The sequence below is a fragment of the Egretta garzetta genome, unplaced genomic scaffold (assembly GCF_000687185.1).
Source record: "Egretta garzetta isolate BGI_Z169 unplaced genomic scaffold, ASM68718v1 scaffold357, whole genome shotgun sequence".
NCBI lineage: Eukaryota > Metazoa > Chordata > Aves > Pelecaniformes > Ardeidae > Egretta > Egretta garzetta.
Window position 1 is genome coordinate 307,365 of NW_009260335.1, and position 17,243 is coordinate 324,607.

The 17,243-nt window shown below is 35.7% G+C and overlaps 1 long non-coding RNA gene across 1 annotated transcript in view; it reads left to right on the forward strand.

The window, feature by feature from the left end:
- Positions 1 to 1,798: 1,798 nt before the first annotated feature.
- LOC118452677 overlaps positions 1,799 to 17,243 on the forward strand; it is an 18,561-nt gene continuing 3,116 nt past the window's right edge. Inside the window, exons 1-3 of the long non-coding RNA XR_004842486.1 lie at positions 1,799 to 1,810; positions 7,394 to 7,405; positions 12,191 to 12,200. This is a non-coding gene — a long non-coding RNA (uncharacterized LOC118452677). The remainder of the gene's footprint in view (positions 1,811 to 7,393; positions 7,406 to 12,190; positions 12,201 to 17,243) is intronic.

A 17,243-nucleotide genomic window follows, 5' to 3' on the forward strand; every position in this document is an offset into this window, starting at 1 on the left:
TGCCTATTGTATCAGGGTAGTTGTTTGATGCCAAGCACTCTAGCATCCTATTTTATTTTTAGGATGTCAGAATTCATGTTGTTCAACACCAATAAGTTTTAATTTCAGCCACTCAATACTGCATGGCCCAGTCAGCAGGCATTTAGGTATCTAATTTGCCTGCCTTATTTACTGTAATTATTATTTTATTTTCCTCCTGGCCTTTTCAGAAACACTTTAAATGTGAGTCATACACGCTTCAGTCCTGTCAACTCAAACCAGATGCTCTTCTGTGGCTGTCAATTTTTCTCAACTATCAGTTCTCTGTGACCTTTTTAATTTTGAGTTGTAACAGTCTGGTTCCAACCTTTCCTTCCAGATCAGATCTTCTTTCCATAGGGTTCAAGAATTTCTGACTTGCCTGAATCTTTCCTCCTTGCATGATTATCTCTTCCATGCATGAGACTCCAGATCTCTAACTACATCCTAGACTTCTCATGTGCAACTGGTAGCATTTCAGATGATGACAGTCTTTAGTTTCACCCTTCTGCATAGCATCCTGAGGTAAACATCAAGAACACAGCATATCTACCTGTGACTAATAGCTTTTCTCCTACAACCCAAGTGCCTTAACTACATAACTACTAAAGTGTGCAACCTTCACATGCAGCAGGCAAATTACAACTCGGTCCTTAGACCTCAGTCTTCAGACTCAAGCTATATACTTAAGAGCGGAAACTCTCCAACTACTACCACCTCCATAACTCTTTATTTCCATTTTATTGAGAAGATTCTACCCACTTTTATCTATTTTGGAGAAGACATTTGGATGTTTTTATTAATTTATATTCTGTTTTGAAGGAATGATTAAGTGTGCTCTTCTCTAACCCTACTCCACACTTATTAAGCTAGTTAGTAAACAGAAGAAATTTTCATAACCATAGAAATAGAAAACACAATGTAGAAGGCAAGATTGCCCAGCTACTGCCCTTTTTCCTTACCTTGGGCAATCTCTTTCACCCTGAGACACAACTTGAAATAGCCTTGCCAAGACTATTCGCAGCATCCTATGGCTCCTGTGGGAGTCCCTGGCTCTGAAAGCCCTCAGAGTAGCCTCAGCTGCCTCAGTGAGCCCTAGACAGTCACACAGAGCACACAGCCATCTCCTGCTCCTCACACCAGTCTTGCACCCCTTCCAGTTTTTTCTCTTCCCAGGAGATAGCACCTATTTTTCTTTCTCTTCTTCCTCCTAATCTTCACGAAGAAAACTACCACATGTTGTTTGGCAAACCCTGCTTGCTTGTTAAGGTTTCGCATTGCAGTATCTTAAGACATACTTCATGGAGATGGGGAGCATCAAAGTTCAATTGGTTTGTGAGCTATTAAAGTGCCATTACCATAATGACAGAGAATGTTAAAGATCAAGTGACAGTCTTGTAGAACCAAATATATAAATCTCTGTTGTAGACTTTTCTTATTGTATATTTCAAAATACATCTCTTGACGAAGCCAATTACAGTCTCTGGCAACCAGCCTCTTCATTCTTTCTTCATAGTAATGCACTAGCTGTTTTCTAAAGAATAGCCTAAAATGTACAGACCAGTTTGTCACACTTCTAATTAGTAATATATGCCTATAATATCTTCTTTAACCCATTTGGTTTATACAAGGTAAAGATCTAATTCACTTCATACTGAACTAGATTTTGACAGGATGCATATTATTTATTCACCTGCTCATAGATGAATATGTATCTTTCAGGAAATTAAAAGATCTCAATATCTATTTGCTCGGTTTTTCACATTATTTTTAAAAACTAATTTGACATTATGTTTCAAAATACTGCAATAAAAATTATAGAATAACATAAAATTAAGAATAATATAAAATTAAGAATAATTGTAAATTTCCAAATAAAATTGCAACAGAAATTACATATTTCTACGAGGTATTTCACTGTCATACTTTGGCATACTCTGATAGAAGAGATTCTGACCTGTAGTTGTTTTACTAGGATTTCTGATTCAGTTTTCTGGACTCATGAAATGGCACTTACAATTTCATATTTGGTCTGGTACATATCAGGGAGGGGAGAAAATAATAATTTCAAAAATCAATGTACGTTAGAAAAATAGTGAAAAATTCTAAAAGAAAATCAGTATTAAGAAATTTAAAGAAGACATTAATAACCTTTAAATATTTTCAAATAGACTGGAATCCATTTTACTCTTGAAAAGAATACATAAAGTATTGCAGAAAAGTTAAACTAATCTGGGCTTCTGTAGTTTCTGAAAAACAAGTAGAATATCTAACAACATGCTTGTACTATGAAGGAAAAGATAGATCATAACAAGTATTTGATCCTAATTTAGCTCAGGCTCATGGAATGAATGACGTATTTGGATCTCTTCCAACCCAACACCATTCTTCTTTTGTCCAGCATGCTGTATTTATTTTTGTGGAATTTTTCGATTTTACATTACAAAAGGTTTGAAGCATCCTGCAATCTTTATTTTGACAAATTACATCTGTATTATACCATGGCACACTGAATTGTACCAAACCCCATGAGAAATAACCAGTTGCTCAAACATAATACAGGCACCATCTCATCAGGAAATTTTCAAAAGAAATTATGGATTTTGAAGGACCATGAGCTGAACACCAAGCAAATACGTTACTGGAAGGTGTCTAGGTTCCGCAGCATAAGAAAGAAAGCTAAGTCATGATACAGGACCATTGATATATATATATGCCTCTGCTAGAAATATCACACAATTACTTTTTCTCCGTGTTTATCATCTCTATGTTTATCTGATCAATTTTTTTTCTCACCATGAATATGTAATACTGAACTGCTTGTAGATTTCACTTTCTTTGTAATTTACTGAATTTAGGGAGGATTCTAAAAAGGAAGTTGTTAAATACCTGAACAGTAGAATGTCCAGGAAGATCACTATGTAATTTTGCCATACATTACACTGCCTGTCTTAACAGGTGAGGAAATCAAAGTGTTATTATGATATGTAAGATTATTCTATTCTATTCTATTCTATTCTATTCTATTCTATTCCATTCCATTCCATTCCATTCCATTCCATTCCATTCCATTCCGTTCCATAAAATCATAGAATTCTTGAGGTTGAAATGGACTTCTGGAGATTGTCTAGCCCAACCTCCTTGCTCAATGCAAGGTCAATTAGAGCAGATTGCCATTATCAGACTTGTGCGACAAATGTGAAAAGTTGCACTCATACAACTCTAGCCTACATTCTAAACATTTGCCAATGATATCTTCATAGTAGAACAGGAATACACATGCAGGTGAAAGGAAATGTCCCCACTAACTCTAAAGAAAATATAATACCATTGTACTTGCTCTTCTTCAAGACAGATTTAACTGGAAATATACTTTAAAATGTCATGGAAGTTCCCAGGTTAATATCTATGCAGCTCATTTATGGAGTTAAAATGCTCAATCAAGGATTTGATTCCTAATGACTTTGCCTTACCATCAATGACTATGTTCTTCATCAGTGCAGTTGTGACTTCCATTCAGGACGGGAGAGTATAATGTTACTTCAAAATTATCTGTGAACATCATTTAAAACTGCTCTTCTCAACTCTTTTACTCTCCTTTCTGACTATAATGTTACATGATGCAACCACAGTAAAATTGTTAACTAGTGTTATGGGAAAACAAAAATATTTTATCACCATAAAAGATTTAATTACATTTTTTATATACCAGTATCCAAAGCAGACCTTGATCTTTTCACCTCAGGGAGCCATTGTAAGTATAATTCCTAGCCCATTGTAATTACTTATTATATGTTCTACAAAATACACATTTGTTTTTCTGGCTTCTGTATGCAAAAGCCCCTCTCAGCCATCACAGTTGCTGTCACTACTATCTTTATAAAAGCAGCTGTGTCACTATTTTCAGTGTGACAGACATCTGATCTCGTTCTCTTTCTAGGAAGAGTCACAGACCCTGCTTGAACAGTATGTCATAGTCTTATGAAAATGGATGTTGGAAAATCAGATACTTCACATACACCAGAATATTTTAATACAGGTTTTTCACTCTCATCAAGTATGAAATGTAAAAATGTCTCATGACAGACTTATCATCTGTTCACAACTCAGAGTATCACAAGAGTCTCAGAACCGTTAAGATGAAACAAAATATTTTTGCACATGTTTAGACATACCACAGTTTTTATGAATGCCTGTCTCCAGTAACAAAAATGTACCTCTGTTGAATAGATATTTCAAACTTTCGAAAATTAACAGCCCATTAAAGCCAATTTGTGAACAAAGTCTGAACCAAAGTTTAAATATTCAGTCATAAGCACTGAACTTCTTCACCTCTTCTAAAGTGATTTATTATGTGTACGTATCAGCATAACATTACCACTTCACCATCAAGAAGTACTGCATAAGTCACCTGTGTACCAGCTTAAGAAATTCTGAAATGAGCCTAATTAAAAAAGATGAAGACACTTTGTTTCTCAGGGACTGGAAATTATTTGCCTTCCATAACTCTTGGAAGAGGAAGAGATGAGCAGCACACCAGTGTCTGTGAATCATGAGGTATTGACTTCACAAAAAGGCAATCTGACTTTCTATCAATCTTATAATAAGGGAAAGACTTTCTGTTCATGCAGATCATGTGGGGTGAAAAAAATCACTAAGCTCATTGTTGCCCAAACGTAATTATATAATTTGAATTATTTACTAAAGTAATTCATGCAATAGGTTATGCCCGTCCTCCAAACAGATGCTCAGGACACTCTTTGCCCCAAAGATATGTTACTAGTTCTACATGAAAGCCAGGTTCTCAGTGGTAAAATGTTTGGTGCACATAACAATACAATTAAATCTTAAGCACATAATGATACTACTAAATATTAACATATGCATTTTTGTGTATTTTTATGTATGTATTCCATGTTACTGGAATCAAGTCCAATGGTTGTGACTAAAGCTGACAAGGTTCCTTAATGTCAGTATACAAGCCACCTGATTATGAATAATTCATGAGACAGTAAAACTCCTGGTTCTGACCATAGATACAGAGAGAAATAGAATGCCTGGACAGCAGACCAACCTCCTTCTGAGAGCAGACCAATTAAGGGGAAACCCCTGCCTCCAGTCAAACCCCAAATGTAATCACTTTCAAACCATTTCAGTATTATTGATGTTATGAAGTACTTGTAATGCAAACTCATCAAATCACTGTACATTCAAGAACAATTAACAATTCCTAGGTGACAGTCTTCATCACATGAAAGAAACAGTTTTCGAGATCTTTTCCTCCTTTGAAAACTAGCCCATTTTTCTTTTCTTGTCAGAGTATTAGCTGTCTATGGCAAGGCACTGTCAATGTGGGGGCTGCGGGGCAGCCTCTGTGGAAAGACATCAGAGGCTGTCTCATTCAAAGCCACAGCAGGTTCCAGCCAGCTCCAGTGGACCCACCATAGGACACAGCTGAGCCTGATAGCCATGTGTGGTACCACTGTAAAAACATGTTTAAGAAAGGGCAAAACCCACCAGATGTACAAAGAACAAAGAGTGAGAAAGACCAGAGGGAACACCAAGGTCAGAGGAGGAGGTGTTCCGTGGTGGAGCAGATCTCCACGCTGCAACCTATAGAAGACCTATACAGCTGCAGTTGGATATTCCTGAAGGAACTGCAGACCATGGAGACACCATGCTGGGGCAGAGGAAAAGTGTGAAGAAGGAGCAGCAGAAAAGAACTGCTGTGTACTGCCTGTAAATCCCACCTTCTATATCCCCCCCATACTGTTTGGTGGGGAGGCAATGCTGTTTGGAGTGAAGGAGTGAAGACAAGTTTGGGAAAGTGGTAAGGAGTTGTTTTAAGCTTTTTGTTTCTATTTCCCACTACCCAAAGGAGTAACTACGTATTTATTTTAACTGGTAATAATTTAACATAATTTCTCCCAAGTTGAGTCTGTTCTGGTAACAGCAATTGGTAAGCTGTCTTTAATTCAACCCACAAGCTTTCTCAATTCTGTTTTCTACATCTCATCCCACTGTGTGTGTGTGTGCATGTGTGTGTGTGTCAGGCAGAAGCAAGTAGCTGGGTGAGCATTGGCTGTTATCCAAGTCTAACCCACCACAGTCAGACTCAGTCTCTTGAGTATAATGTATTTGATTATCAAAGTTGATGATCAAATTTACCAACCTGTCTAGGGGCAGAAGCTGTACTGAAAACTTACTCATCAAAATCTGAGACATTAATTGGTGTTCTGTCAAGAAAGCTTTCTCTTCCATATTAAAATACAACTCAAATTTTTAAATCTATTTTATGAACAACAAAAGCAAATGAATAAATATTTATACATTAGGATACATCAGGCCCTTGATGCAGAAATGATCTACTCAAGTGCATCTTCAGTCAAGAAGACAACAGAGACTGTTTTATGTTCTTGTTTCTTTTTACTTTCTTTGGGTTTTTTATACATATTTCATGTTTATCTCAAATCTATTTCCCAGTTAAAAAGTGATTACAACTGAAATTTTCCATCAAACTTTCCTTTTAGACCATGCGGCATTTTATGACAAAGGATATTTGCTTTGTAAAAGTTCTGACCTGGTTTACAGTTTAGTGATGAGAAAGAGTATACATCACACACATTCAAGGTAAAAAAATCAGTGAATTTTTTCTTGCAATGTCAATGACTTTTGAGATTGACTTGTGGACCAGCGATGTTATTTGCTTTTATTTTTATCAAATATTTATTTATTTATTTATTTGTTCTTTTTAAGCTAAATAATATTAAAAAACTTGAGAATATCAGCCAAATTACTGTGGAAGGTAAATGAAGCCTTCTCTTGAGAAAACAGAAATTTCACTTCCTACACCCGTTCTTAAAAAAACCCCTTTTACTAAACATCTATAATATGTCATGACTGTAATAAGCTTCTTGATTCTTCTTATGAATTCTAGCAAGCTTAATTTAAAAAGAAATTTTTTTGATGCTCTTGGCTCATGACTTGCTTATGAATACAATCTATTCAGTGCTCATTCTTCTCAATCTGCTTCATTGTACTTTTCCCCTCCTCACACAATTATAAGAAAGAGATCTATTGAGAGCCCAGGTTGGACGTAATCATTAACTATAGAGAATAAGCCTAATGAACTTCATGTGGAAGATGAAAGGTGATATCAACCTTGGAAATTAGAGTAATCTCCAAAAGTTGTGTCTTGTACTAGTTTCAGAAGTATTAAGAGCAAAGTTAATGCTACTAGGTCAGTCAGAATTAAATGCAACCCACAAATTAGCAGCTATTACCATTGCAAGGTTGGAAATATCTGAGCTAGAAAGGGCTTCAAACATGAAAAATTGATAAAATTCTGCCAAACAAAGCATAGAAGAGAATTCAGGGATCAAAGAAAGTAAGTAAAAGAAGTCCTTATTTTCCCTTCCTGCCCCCCAAAAACCCAAAAGCATAACTAAAAAACTAAAAGCAAAACAAAACAGCTCAGGTCATCATTAATTTAAGAATCCCCAATGAAATAGCAAATGCTGACATGAGCCACAAAAGGTGAGAAATACATTTTTACATGTTTGGCAGCTTCTGCAAGTGGGCACTGGTAGTTCCAATAGCCAGGATCCCTGAAAACATCCTGAGTAGATCCTTATTATGCAGGTAGGGTGATAAGAAAGAGGAAGCAACAGAAATTAAAGGGGTTAGTAAGGTTTTTTTCTACACAAATTCAACAGAAAGTATCCTCTACCTTTGTGTTTTCTGTCAAACTCATTCTGTATGTCTGAAAGATGATAGTGCAACAGGAAGAGGGCAATTAATTTCTCAACAAAAATATTAATTATGTAAATACTTGTCAAAAAGCTTTAGGTGTATCCAAAATAATATATATGAAGCAATGCCATATACTACCATGTTTTTTCACTATAAATGGCTTAAGATTGTGTAATATTTTTATTATAATCACCAATATCACCATAAATCTGATTTGTATGATATTGTCTTTCTGCAAATAAAGTACCTGAAAACATGTTATAATTAGGCTTCCAGAACCTAGGGAGGAACTGAAGTCTAGCAAGGACAATAAGTTAAAATTTACCATTAATTCTTTCCTGGCTGCATATGCCTCTATTTCAGATTATACATCGTTTATTTATTATATATGATGTCAAAAGTAAAGTTGTGAGATCTTCTTCATCAAATTAATCAAGCTTTTATCTAATTTTAACATCAATCATCAAATAATGTTAATGATAATGTTTGAGAGCTTTAAATTTCATCTCTATTCATGATTCTTTCTATATTGTCATGTAAAATTACAGTTCTGAAAGCAATTCCTTGGTTTTATGAGTGAATAGTTAAATAATTTGGGTTAAAGTTGGAATATTACGCCCCTCAAAATGCCAGAACTTAGTATTTACTATTTTATATCCTTAGAGAAGAAAAGAATGAAAAAAAATGCTGGAGTATGAAGCCAAGAAAAATCCAGCTGTCACTTTGAGTAATGCCTGAACCCTTTGTTTAAGCTAAGGAGGAAATTTCAGGGATGGGTGAGAAAGTAAAATAAATGAAAACTGACATTCATCAGCTAAGTTGTGAATGCAAAGTACACTACAAATCTTTTTTAATTGGGTGTGCACAACAGTGTTTCAAAAGCTAACAGGAAATATAAAAGCATGATGTAGTAGATAGTAATTTAAAGAAGAAAAACAGTTTAGACCAGTAGGTATAGTTACAATGTTCAAATCCAGTTTTGTGTTAAAAAGGAATTTTAGTGGTAATTAATACAACTGTTCTCCATTGCAAATATAAACTTACAGTACAGAGATGATCCACTTTTATTCCAGAATGTGGCATTGGTATGAATTTGAGCTTGAAATGGCAAAAAAAGTTTAATTTTCAGACATAAATATGAATTTATGTATAATCAAATAATTACTCATTCAAATGACTTATTAAAATTCCTGCAACCAATTTTGTCTCTGTAGTTGGAATGATTTTGTGAAGATTTGAAAAAAAGCATAACAGATACACTCACCATTTTCTTGTTTCATTAAGATTTATACTATAATGCCTTACTGTATAGACACACAGATATAACCCCCGACAAATTTCCTAGCCTTCAAACTTAATATTTTGCTGAAACACAAAAAACAAATGGTTTAACATTTAAGCTACTTTGTTAGCTTGACCCTTTTCAAGTGTGTTTGCCAGTAAAACTGTCTTTCAAAGGTATAATGCCACACATTAACCATCAATGATGCACAAGCTTTTATTCTAAGTATTGTTTAACTAATTTAAAATTTTCACTGAATTAATTTTGACTTTAACATGGATGGGAAAGGAGTTGGGTAAAAGCTTTTTGTTTTGCTAGACTTGTTTGCTTAGAAAATACCTCATGATTGGGCTGCAGCCCATAAATATGATTGAACAGGTTTTTAGATAACACAGAAATAATCACCACATAACCACAGTAACACTAAGCTGCAAGCTGCAATCCAGGTAAGAAGCTAAGTCAATACAGCTGATGTTGGCTTTGGGTTTCTGAAGATCCCTCACTGTGCTTTTGGATGTTATGATTCTATACATATTTCATGGTTAGGCTGAACCCTCTGTCTACATTTTTATCCTTTTGGATAGCTAGCTTTAGCCTAAGAATATCTATACAAACTTCAGTCCATGGATTTACTTCTAGAACTGACACATTTTCTGCAGCTCAAAGTGGTTCTAATAACAAGCACTTCTCTAAAAACCCAATCAAGAATCTTGTGTTGTGTCAGATATTTAAATACCTGAGTGAGATAACTAGTTTTTTTTTTTTAAAAAAAAAAAAGAAATCAAAACGAAATCAAAATCAAAACACTCCAGAGATCAAAGACCGCAGTCATTTTTTGAAACACATTTATGATGAATATAAACACATTAAACAACTAAGGTTCACATGAAATTCCATTTTTTTTAATACTGTATAAAGGACATAAAGAATTAATCCAAACAAAATGTTCCTCCTACAAATAATTAATGAAAAACCAAAGAGCTAGCCAATTCTGAATCAACAGTAGAAAAAGATCAAAGAGTTGAGAGGATTTGAACCATAATCTCTTTGACTCCCATAAAATACACTTGAGCTAGAAGCCACTCCAAATGCTTTATATCATATCCACCATTGTATTGAATAATTACTCTAGTACCTTTGTCCTGTTATATTATTTTGTCTTTTTCTCAGGACAAGAGTGCTTTGTCTCTCCTGTAATATGCAGCCAGGTCATACAGACTTGTACTTTCTTACAAAAATTCACAACTGGCCCGTGCCAACCAAGGGGAAGGGCTAGGACACAAAGTACTGATTTACAAGAGTACATATTTATTCATGTTTATTCATGCACATGAGGTGTCCCAGCCATATTGGAGCCCCCCAAATGTGATTTTATACAACTTTATTATACCCTTCAAAGGTTCATGTACAACGTGTTTTGACTCATCAGTAACACCCATGTTACCAATTACTAGTCATAGTAAAACTTTGCAGAGCAACTATATTTTTGCAGCATTCTTGCCACTTGTCTATTGATCCAGACATTTGTGGAGTCAGACTTTCTATAGTTCCTTATCTATGATGCCAGACAACACTGGGAGAGTTTCAAAGATGTGTTAGAGGGGCTGGGATGCTAGCATTATCTTGGTTGTCCAGAGGTATCCTTTATCCTTCGTGGACAGCTCTAAGCTTCCAAGAAGCAAAATCCTTATTTCCCAGTCTGGACTTCCCTTTAGTTTGCTTTGCTCAAACATCAACAATACCAAAGTCTTCAGGAAAATTCCACTACCTCATTACACTACAGTGTATAAAGCAAATTAATACATTTTAACAAAGTTAATACACTTTCATATTATAAAGACTGATTGATATAATGGTTAGTGAAATGGATTTTTTAACAACTTGCAGCAATGGAAGTTGTTGTAGCTTAGTTTTACAATGTTTGTAACTTAAAAACTTATTTTGAAGGAAGACTACTGTGCTTGACTGTTATCTCCAATAGAGCCGCCCAAAATACTAAGTCTTAAGGTAGGCCTCTGTCCTGCTGCTATGTTAATTGCATATGGTTAGACAGCTTTCAGACCAAGGAAGCTCAGGGGGGTTTTTTGTTGTTCCACGGTTTACATAAAGAAATGTGTACCTCATTAGTTAAGATCATCTAATTGAAAACAAAACCTGTCAGATCTGAGGACAGAATCATGAAAAATGTGCCAGTGTATATGCATGATCATGCAATGTGCTTGAACAAATCAGTCATACCTGAATATGAAATGGAATATGAAATAGCCTGGGCTTTGTTAACAGTATATGGTAAATTATAATAGCATGAATAAAACAGTTTATGCAAAGAAAGATTTAACAAAAATAATTATGGTTAAAATTACTCCAGTATTGCAAAGACATATTAATTGGAAGGGTGTTTAAGACATTAGCTGAATCTGCAACGTCTTTCTAGTATAGTTTCTAATCAAAGGTGTATTTTTACAAAATACTGCAGAATTCTAGGTGAATTTAGCATATAACTACTTGTTGCAGACAAGAAAAGATTCTTGATAAAAACTTTTTTTTTCAGCACCTTGCCTAACAATCAAAGATGGGAAGAATATGGCCAACACTGAATTTCACACCGAGATTACATAGGATCTTTCCATTGCATTGACTGCTTTTGAAAAAAGGCAGAAGTCATGAATAAAATCTTCTACAACTACCTGAAAGGAGGTTGTAGCGAGGTGAACAAGGTGAACTTCTCCCAGGTAACAAGTGATAGGACAAGAGGAAATGGCCTCAAGTTGCACCAGGGGAGGTTTAGATTAGATATTAGGAAAAATTTCTCACTTGAAGAGTTATCAGGCACTGGAACAGGCTGCCCAGGGACATGGTCGAGTCCCCATCCCTGGAGTTATTTAAAAGACAGGTGGACGAGGTACTTGGTGACCCAGTTTAGTAGTGGACAGGTAGAGTTGGACTTGGTGATCTTAAAGGTCTTTTCCAACCAAATTATAAATGATTCTAAGTTTGAAAAATGAAGTTAATGTTTGCACATGTGCAACAATATCATAAACATGTACAGAGTATGTTGACTGTCTCTAGTTGCTTACAATGAAACATTCTTGTTTCAGGATTACAGCGAATTCCTTGTGCAACTAAGTGCATAGAGAGTCATCCTTCCGTACAAGCTGGAGAGCTTCAGTTAAGTCATTCAGATCACTTCTGACCTATGTCTAAAACAGATGAAATTCATACCACCAAATTTGAAATATTGCAATTAATACCTAAGACTCTAGACTCCAAATCACTCTGAAAGTATTTTCACGTATGAAAGAAGTCATATTTACATAAAATGCTTTAAGTATATAAATTTATACTTATAGGAATAAACAGAGAGAAAAAAGTGTTCTATAGCTTTGGCACACAATTTACTCAAACTGCAACATTCACAGCATCTCTCCACCTCAGGTTCAAGATCAAGGGTTTGGGATTTTTTTGAAATAAAAGTCAAAAATGAGTAAACATCTTCAAAAATGAGAACAATTACGGAAAGAACATACTGGGATTTTAAAAAAATTTTTCTTTCTTAGTTTTTGTGAACAATTCAACATAAAGCTTCATTGCTTAGGTATTTTAAAGTTAGGACTTGAAACACAGTGGAAAAGAGACTGTATCTTTCTGTGAGAAAATGTTGAAAACCCACCAAAAATTGTATTATTAATATAATAAAATTGATATTAATTTTTAATTAAGTCACATTAAGACTGTAAAGACAATTTTCTGGTATTTCCTAATGGGTTAACACTGGGCATGTTTTTGTGTATATTCAGGTATGTGTATATTCTTCTGTACTGCAGCAGTAATACTTTAGGCTTCAGCTCTTTTTTCCTAAGGCTTGTATGAACACATGGAAAAATAAGTCCAGTGTAAATGAATTTACTAATTAATTAAGGTTTTGATACTACAACTAGAGTAGCATGTTATTATTCCAATTTGTAAACACTTATTATAAACTTTAACAAGCCAAACCCTATGTATGTGTATTCCCAACTCTAACAAACCTTTTGCTAAAACTAAAATATCAGTCACAGATTGATATGTGAAAAAGAATGTCCACTTAACTCTTGATCTCTTAAATAGAAATAAAGCTTCATATGTATGTCCTCCAATTCCTTCTTCAGCCATGAGAACTGTACACAAAATTTCAACTACTCATGGAATTTCAAGGCGTTTTCATTTAGTTGTAAATATCTTTGTGCATGAATATTACAAAGTTTTTAAGAGGCATTATTAGGTAGAAAACACTGATATTAAAGCTTACCTGAGACCATCATAGAGTAAGCAATACCACACATTTTCCTCCTTTGTGGTTGCCTATTATGGTATACCATGGAACAGGAAGGAAGGACTTTGTATAGCATCTGGATAACATGGCAATCACAAATTCTAACTTTTTCAGTAAATTTAGCAAATGTGATCTAAAGCACTTGTGTTATAACATGCAGGTCATTTCAATTAAAATATAAGAAGAAACAAAGTGCAAAAATCCATTAAGTTTATTTATAAGATGCAACTATCTAAACTGAATAAGTCAATTCACTTTCAGAACTGTAAACTCAATATATTTGTAGCCAAATATCTGCTGCTGCTTTGGTCATATTGTTGTGCAAATTTCATTGAAGCACATCAAACAAATCTGGCACAACACAGCTTTCACACCGGAATACCATTAACTTTATATGAACAGAAGTGCTTAAATCCTATTAATATAGATCAAAATAATGTGCATAGAGAATTTTCACTCTGGATTTTGTAGATGATTCATCTTGCAAATTCTGAGCCAGACCAGATCCAGAAACAAAAACTTATAGGTCCATAAATGCAACATGACCAACAGATTGGTAGCAGTTTTCACATCACTAAAATGTCATGCATAGTAAAACACTTCTCAGGATTTCTAAGATTATGGAAGAAAGGCAATGTATAGTAATGAAGAATTAGCATATCCCTATGAGATTATCATAGCATTCATGCTATATTTTTGTAAAATCTGTTAGGGGTTTGGGGGATTTGTTTTTTTGTTTCCTTGTTTTGTTTTTTATATTTTTTCCTCTGTACTATTTTAATGCTGATTGTAAGGTGTTGCAAACTATTTATTGTGTGATTGTTTTTCTAATTCACAATACTTTAACTGAGTTAGACGTCCCTAACAAATATGATTACAAGGACAATTGCTACAGAGCAGCTTTCTTATTACACAAATAAAAATGGTGGAAGATCGCCTGATAAAATGTGACAGCATAACTAGTGGTGCATTGTCCCTGCTACCCAACCGACTCGTGGCAACATGATCTGGAGAAAGTCTCTCCCTGTACCAGGCTTGATTAATTCTCTGTAGCTGGGCAACGGAGTAGGTCCAGAGTGACAATGACTTTCCATAAGAGATATAAACAATCTCAGATAAATTAGTTGCTATGTCCATTGTTTTACTTTAGGATATTTTCAATATCTTCATTATCAAAAGATGAGCTTAGGCTGAATTTTCCAGTCTAGACAACATAACACATGGAAAAAGAACCTGGTAGACTAGACAGACTAAACCAACACAACAAATACAAGTCCAGAAGTCAGATTGACAGAAACCTTTCCTAAGACTTTGTCAGCACTTAAAAGAATTGCTACAGAAAATGGATACTCCTACAGACCCAAGTTTGTAATCCACAACCAATACCAACCTAGTTTGGATAACCATAAAGCTACTTTTGTTTCAGCAACAAGTGCAAACCCTTTCCCAGCAGTGAACCACATTATTATCTTTTCAGTAATGCAGCAACAGGTATGATATCTCCTTCTCAATATTTACTGTCTCCAACATGCATACCTTTTGTCTGCATCTGTGAGATCCTATAGACTTTATCTCCTTTACCACCACCTTATGAGGACTGGTTGAGTAATACCACCCTTTATTACTGAGGCCACATAGCTCATTTAAATTGACTTCCTGAGTTGCTAATTCCCATTTCTTTCTTGGATTATTAAGTTTCCTCAAGTCTTTATTGGCTTTTGACAATGTTTTAGTTTAATTTTTCAAAAGTACGTGATTTATTTTGTTTGATTTGGTTGGGGTTTTGGGTTTTTTTTTTAGGTTTCTGCTATTGATTCTTAAAAGACCATCTAAACAATTCTGTGCCATCCTGTCTTTTGGCATTAATTATATTTGCTGACAAGCTTGTCATTGCCAGAAAATCTGAATGGTGGCAGATCTTGGCTCATCAGAGTGCTGTTCTACATTACCTGTATCAACACTGATATGCCTGCCAGCACTGTAAACTCTAGCTGTCTGCTCCTAATTTGACTACTAGATTAAAATCCATTAGATCATGAAAAACTAATCGCAAGTCAGTGAATACGAAATACCTTACACAACTAAGTCATAGACAAAGGAAAAGAGAAATTTCCTCTTAAAACCTAATGCATACTTCTATAGTACCTTTGTATATTGGAACCAAGAACCTAGAAGATCAAGTCTAGCTATCCACTCTAAAGTGAGCAGAAAACCAATTAAGGCCAATAAATATCTTATAGTCAGAGTTTCGATTAAGTGTAGTAGTACAGCAAGCTAAATCTGTAATTTTCACTTTAACAAAAGTTTTACTTTTTCCATTCTTATCCATGTGTGTTAGCTTTGATAATCTTGACTTATTTTCCATAATGCTAACATCCTCATTATTTTTAGTGTTTTTAAATGAGAATCTGAAAGTTCTTCTGGTTTAGGAAACATTAGCAAAACCAAGCTCAAAAGCTATTCAACTTACAGTAAGATAAAGGAAGTGTTTGAATAGAAATGCTTGTTCGGGGATTAGTTTTGTTTTTGTTTTTCCCCCGTTTGCTTATGCAGACATGATTTGTTTCTTTTGCCCTTTACATAACACTTATTCAAAGCACTATATTCATTTAAGGTCAATATTCCTTGTTTGATGTTTCTTCCAAATGTAGCATTACCAAAGTTCGTGTGTGAGGTCTAGACTGTCTACTGCATTAGGTAATTGTGAATATACAATTTGAATATTTCTGTACTGTTCAGTACAGATGAAATCTTTACCTGAAATCATAGCCAGATAACTTTTCCATTCAGTTAATACTTGGATACATAAGTATAATAGTGTGATGGTAGGAAAACTCATCTGTGAATAGCAATCCCCTAACATCATCTATACCAGCCATAAGTGTGACTGTTCATCTCAGATTTTTCATGGGGAGATGTAGGATGTAAGAAGTGTAGAAACCAAATGGGCGGTAACCGCAAGGTTAAGAAGAGGAGGAGCAAGAGGATGTCACTGTGACCACACAGTGACTGGCAGGACTGGGGTGTGGCTTTCCTATAAAGTTTAGGGCTTGAAAATAAACTGCATCACTGGGAGCATCCATACTGTGTATGCTGTGTTTCCGTGACCCGCAGATGGCAGGATGTCCGCGCGATCCTTCGGGTAACCTTAAAGTTGATGCAAGAACCAACAACTGGTGCCCCCGACGTGATCGGCTACTCGTGGGACAGGCAGCAGCCAGCTTGCCAGGGAAATGGCGTGGACAGTAGAGGTCACTGTGGCCAAGGTATTTAAGGTGGTGGTGAAAGAAGTGGGTGAAGGACTACATTCTAAACCCACGGCTGCGTGCATCCAATGGTTGTTGCAGCATTTAGTACTTAATACACCTAGTGAGGTTTTAGATGCATAAAATGGACTGAAATCCAAAAAGAACTTTTGGAAGCTGGGAAAATTGGCTCCAAAGAAGATGCTGCTTATATTGGGATGTGGGGTTGATTGGGAGAACTTTGGGAAGCTGAGAGGACACAGATCTGGCTGGCCGCTCAGCGAGTGCTTCGGGGAGAGACTAAAGATGAGGCTCCGGTGCCTAAAACCGCTGAGCAAGCGACACAGAGTGAGTGGGACAGTAGGGGGTATGAAGAGAACAAGGATCCGTGCGCGTTCCCAGTCTGTTTTCCAGGATGCCCATGGAACGCTCTGAATGCGGCGAATGTGGATCTTGACTGGGTTCCAGGCAAGCCGATCCATCGCATAGGACCTGAAGAGCCTGTGGCGCCGAAGGAAGAGCCTGTTGCCCCGATGTCCGCATGGCTGCTGTCTGCTCTGCCAGAGTATCCGAGTGCCTCGGAGCAGGCAGCTGTAGGACCCTGTGCTTCTACGCCGCCTCCGCCTCCTCCTCC